Genomic DNA, 6,000 nt, shown 5'->3' with positions numbered 1-6,000 from the left:
GCAGCATTGACAAACTGGTGCGGAGGTCTAGCGCCGTGCTGGGATGTCCCCTGGAGTCTGTGGAGGTGGTTGGCGAGAGGAGGATGCTAGTAAAGCTGACATCCATCATGAACAACCCACATCACCCACTGCATGAGTATGTGAGTGGGCTGAGCAGCTCCTTTAGTCAGAGACTGAAACACCCTCACTGCAGGAAGGAGCACTTTCGCAGATCATTCATCCCAACAGCAGTTAGACTCTATAACTCCTCAATCACGATGTCATAAGTCACTGGACACTGTGAACATCCACGGTCACCACTTCATACATAATGGGCCTTCCATGTGTATGGACATGTGCAGGTATATATGTATGTATACATATGTATGTTTAGTGTGTACATGTGTGTGTGTGTGTACATGTCTATAAATAGGAATAGTAGTGGTACAATAGTCATATCAAGCTATATAGTTTATGTCTTCCATATTTCCAGCCATATCCATAATCACATACTGTGTATGCTACCATTGTATATAGTGTATTATCTTACTTTTTTTCACTGATTGTACTTATTTGTATTTTTGTATTTCTTTCTGATATCTGTACCTGAGCTGAGGTGACGCAAAAAATTTCCCGTTGTGGGATCAAGTCTTATCTTATCTTATCTTATCTTATCTTATCTTACCTATAAGGCAGTGACAATTACAGTGTAGCCCCGCCCTCACCCTTCTGCGTCAGCTATTTTATTTTAAATGGGACCATAATTTTAAAAGTGTACATCATTCTGTAAAAAAAGAGAAAGTAGCAACTGAGATGATAAACCTAGTAGGAAAGTGTTTACAGAGGTTATACATTATAGATGTAGGGTGATTTATTCTGCTTCCTTAACCAAGGAAGCAGCTTACTGTAAAGTACAGTGTGATAGATGTTATTGCATTTGCAGAAAATGAATGGAAACGGAAGCACAGTGAATTAAACCTGAATATCCATGAATGTTCATGTTCTTGTACCTGAAGCACACAATGAACATTTCAGCAACATGTCTGTGTTTGTAAACTATTGCAACCTTTTGTGTGAACACTAGTGTTTAGGGACAAATATTCAAATCAGGGAGCTAGCCCTCACAAGTTAACTTGCTAATTAATTTGTGACTACGATTGCACAGCAAATGAGTGAAATAAAGCCCGATGCTTTGTGAAGTGCTTGTTATATGCTTGCTACATTTTAAACAAAGTAACAAAGTAGCTTTATTGAGTTAAAAAAGATGACTGAGTCATGACCAAGTATACCTGAATTACACCCACTAAAGTGAGCTCATATTAACTTAAAAACAACAGATACAGAAAACATTTTACCCACTGAACATCTTAATCAGTTCTTCATCCATTAAGCTCCCAAAACGAGCACTTTGTACTTCGTTAGCATTGCTGTATGCTTGAAGTTCATTTTACCAGCCAGCAAAAAGTCTGTTAGCCTAGCATGACCACGTCACAGCTACAATTTCAATTTGCACACAACACTTTGATGTCATTATAACTGATAACCTGCACACAAGTGGTTATCACTTCAACAGGGCCACATGTTTGCGAACTGGCAAACATATAACTCGGTTTAAGTGATGTTACAGGTTTGCCATTTTGAGGACTGTTAGCCAACTTGTATTTTAAAACAAAGAGGGTTTTATGTGCACTGAAATTATCACTCAATCAATACTTTAAGACACAATGAAAATAAAGAATGCAGAGGTTTATTTAATCCATCGTTATGTCATGTATGCACATTTCTTAACTGTTATAATGTTCAAAATCTGGGTGTCAGCTTGCTAACATTTGCTAAGTTGCAAAACACACCGATTTAACAAAAAATCGGTGATTATTACTAGTTTAAATGCATTTTGATAATATGATGTTAGCACCATGTGTCCTTGCCTGGGACGAAGCTGAAGCAGTCGCTGCTGACCGACATCGATGGAGATCACTAGCTGCCCGATGCGCCGCTCGGCGTAGGAGGAACTAAGTCTAAAGTAAAGCACCAGGTGTCCACATGAACAACACCATAAATTATCTACAGACTATGTAAATCTTTTTTGCTTTGGTAAGTATCTGTAGATGAGGAAAGGCAAGAAATAAAGTGAAAGTCTTTAACTTGGCCAAAACGTTCTTGGTGTCAAATAGACTTTTTGACCTGATGACTGCACTACAGAAAAAGTTCACTAATCTACAGCATTTGCTAGCATGAGAAACATGAACATCCGCAACATATTTCATGCATGTCCCTTCGATAGCTGCAAACACTCATTTCACAACCCATCTTGTCTCTATTTCAGTATTTCACGCAATACTTGAATTTATAACCATGAAATTGTAGCAGAAGATTGGCGTATTATTTCTGTTTTGTAAAAAAAATCCCTATATTCTTTACATTCATATACTTGAAGGGCATTTTCTGTGTTGTCACTGCTCCAACATCTCAGTAGGTTTATTATTCAGAGGTGGTGAATCATTTTCTTTGGGGTTGTGTATTTGACATTTCACAAACAAAATCTTTTTTTTCCCCTCATGCCCCCTGAACATGAGTATGTACTTTGCAAAGATTACTGGAATACCTATTGAAAAAAACAGAGCCTTGTTGATGCCAAGAAATTTTTCCAAATATCTTAATGCTCTCAACATTCTCTGAAGCAATCTGGAGATTTAAGACTTTTAGGGAAGTCGTGACCTTATTTAGAAAGGCAGTGAAATTAATAAAAAGTTTTTCACTTTTCAGCATATTCTTTAGATATTGTGCAGTTTTGGCATTTAAGAAAAGTTATAATAAAATATATATTCATCAAAAGTAATATGCAAATACTGTTTTTTGACTTTAGTTTAATGTACTCTGTCTTTAACCACTCAGAGCACGGCTTTCAGAGGCTATTTCTGCTTATTTTTTCAATGATGGTTATTTAATGTGGTTCTGGCTTGCCATTAATGACTTCTCAATACCAAGGACTTTGGGAAATGATCTCACTTCCCACTTACATTATTCCTTCCTTGCAGAAAAATAAATATATAGATGTTGTTGGCCAGTAAAAGCCAATGTCTACTTTGACTTTGATGCTACTGAAGAACAATTGTGGTCTGAGGGCCCACTGTACACTTAACTTAAAACCGGAAGGACATTTGTGATGCTCTAAATATGTGAATGTTTGTGTTTTTATGTGTGTATTTATGTATTTAGTGTGTGTTTGACAGAAAGAGAAAGAGAGAGGTGGCAGCTGGAGGAGCCATGGGCCCCCCCGGGCTCCAGAAGACGTCAGACCCAGCTGGCCGCCTCCAGGGGAGGTCAGGATGTGTTGACAGCTTCCTGAGGCAGATGAGAGAGCAGAAGTGGCTCTGCCTCTCATCTCCAGCTTATGTAGATGTCTCTGAAGATGGCACAACACATCACATCAAGTTTCTCTGTAATTAACACTTTTCAAGAGTTTGTTGAAGGGCAGGTGTGCCCAAAGGAAGGCAGGAGGTGCGTCTATGTGTGACCCATTCATGTAAAAATTGCCTAATGAATTTGCAAATTTGTTCGCACAGATTTGTAGAGCAGATGTAAAAATAGCATTTGTGCTTTCATTACAACTACAACTACGTTACGACTAACACAGCTACAATCAAAGGGGGACTCTGACTCCACGAATTTCCTCTCATGTAACACAACATATCATTGTGAATACCGGCTTTTATCCTTCTGTTCAGTTATCTTAAGCAGCTGGGTAATGCCAGACATTGTAATTTTGCCTGTCTCTGAACTGCTCCACCCTTCTCTCACAGAGACGAATCCAGTATCAGTACCACTACCACCCTCTTCCATCACTTGCAGCCTTGCAAACTAAACCCAGGTGCAAAGGTCAGATGCAGCTGTGATCCATGCAACCATCCCTCCATCTAGGTGCCTTCCCCTTCGCCTGGCAGCCTCCATATTGATTTGATTAGTTGCTAATTAAAACTTGGCAGGATGGGCCGAGCACAGAGGAGATCGCTCAATTAGCGGGGTGTCAGAGAATCTAATTCTCTCTCTTTCACTCTCTCCCTCTGTCTTTCTCTCCTTCCCTGCCATTTTGCTCGATCACACATTTCTTTTCTGTTTAATGAGTATAAAGGATGAGTGAAAAGCGAGGGAGGATAACTCTCAGAGGAAAGAGATCGAGCACTCTTGTGGAGCTAAAAGCCTCCAGCCCCATAATCCTTAAGCTAATCTTTGCTTAAAGATGCAGCTTGTAAGTTATAAAGGATGCAGTGGCTGCCAGCGGACATTCGTTTGGGCATGTTACCTCCAGCATGCGTCGATGGCTGCTACCATCAGGAACACATGCGTTGTTGTAGTTTTAGCGGTGTGCCTCTGGGAGAGGGAGGCATGAGCTCTTGTTCTCTTCATGTGTTTGACAATTTACCAGATTTTCAAAGCTCTTCGAAAGGAAGAGCGTTCTGTTATGAAAGCTGTTTCCACAAGGGGAGTTTCATGTATTGATTCTGCTCATTTCATGATGACATTTGAGATATTTTTCTGACGTTACATCTCGCAAAGTACATCTTTGAGGAAACATCTCTATTAGAATAACAAGCTGCTGCTGCTGCTGCTCCAGATCCTTTTGGAGTTCACTATTTTTCCTTGCTGAAATCATCCTTTCATCCCGAAGTGACTGACTGACTGCTCTCTTAGATCCTTCTCTGTCTCTAACTGCAGCCCACAGAGAGTAGGAGGCTTATTGAAAAGATTCCTTTAAGGCAGCAGTTCTGTTTAATTTGAGACTACAGGTGGATGCATTTTACCGTTTTTGGAGAATCTGTTCTCTGAAATCTTCATTTTGTATACCAAGCACTTGAATATAAGATGCAGAGGGTGTGCATCTAGGACTATGTGTATGTTATTATGATTTGGCAGCTGGAGTGTTGGCTTTTCTGATCCTTCTTTGCCTCAAATAAATCTGTGTTTTCTGACTCAGCTCCCACAGCTCCCAGCTTTTGGATGGATCCAGCTTTTCTATCACCCCCTCCCTGCCCTGTGTTAGAGGGAAAGTTAACAATCTCAGAACATATCATTGTGGCTCTGATGTAAGTCAATGCACACACACGCACACAGTCAACCCCAATGCTTTATAATGGAGCTGCTGGAAATTTTAAAAAGGACCAGGAGACATTTTGAGTTAGGAACCAGAGGAGAGGTGGATTTATAAATCATTAACTATAACTTGTTTATGTAACGCATATATTTAGTTTTGTCCACTTTATAGGCGCTTAAAGCTGCAAATGAAGAACACCTCCCAAGCTCTCACCCACACACGCCAATGCATAACAGCTCTGCTAAATGGCCGTATTGTTAAGCCTTGCTGTCATCATCCTCCTGCTCCTGGCAAACTGGACAGGACCCACATTCATTAGTTACTTCATGCTCTTATATAATATTTACAAGCAATAGTTTATGTGACTACAGAGGCCCCGAGCTTCCAGCGAAGCCTGCTCTGGTCTGCAGGAGAGCTGGCTCATCTCCGAACTGATTGACTGTGGCTTTTTATACGTCCCTCCATTTTGCAGTGCGGCAGTGCAGTCTAAAATGTCAGTAGTGCTCAGTTATTGGTGCCAGCAGCAGTCACTCATACGCTGGCACTGATTAGCTTTGAGTCAGCCAGAATAACAACCTGGTTTGTGCTGTACAAACTGTAGCAGGCTATTGTCTAATGCCTGAATGCGCAGTAGGATGATATCACCTTGACATGCATGGTTAATGCGAGCGGACTAGCCCTATCAATCATGCAAAGGGGCTCTTGTAGCTTCTGCTTCTGTGGTAATTTTTTTTAAATATCATTATGTAGGGTATTCTTTTTTTTTTATCACCTTAAAGGCCATGTATGCATATTTCAACTTCTTTCTGTGTAATGCATATGCAATAAACAATAAACTGCACCTGGCTTCTTGGCACAGCTTTAAATCTAAGCCATTAAAGCAGTTTTTTAAGCCAGAAGAGAGATGATCTTTGTACTGGAAGGTAAAT

This window comes from Copadichromis virginalis, linkage group LG6, assembly GCF_057382275.1.
Source record: "Copadichromis virginalis isolate Kocher_CV1m ecotype Utaka linkage group LG6, C_Virginalis_male_GT1.1, whole genome shotgun sequence".
NCBI classification, from domain to species: Eukaryota; Metazoa; Chordata; class Actinopteri; order Cichliformes; family Cichlidae; genus Copadichromis; species Copadichromis virginalis.
This window is presented reverse-complemented; position numbering follows the sequence as displayed.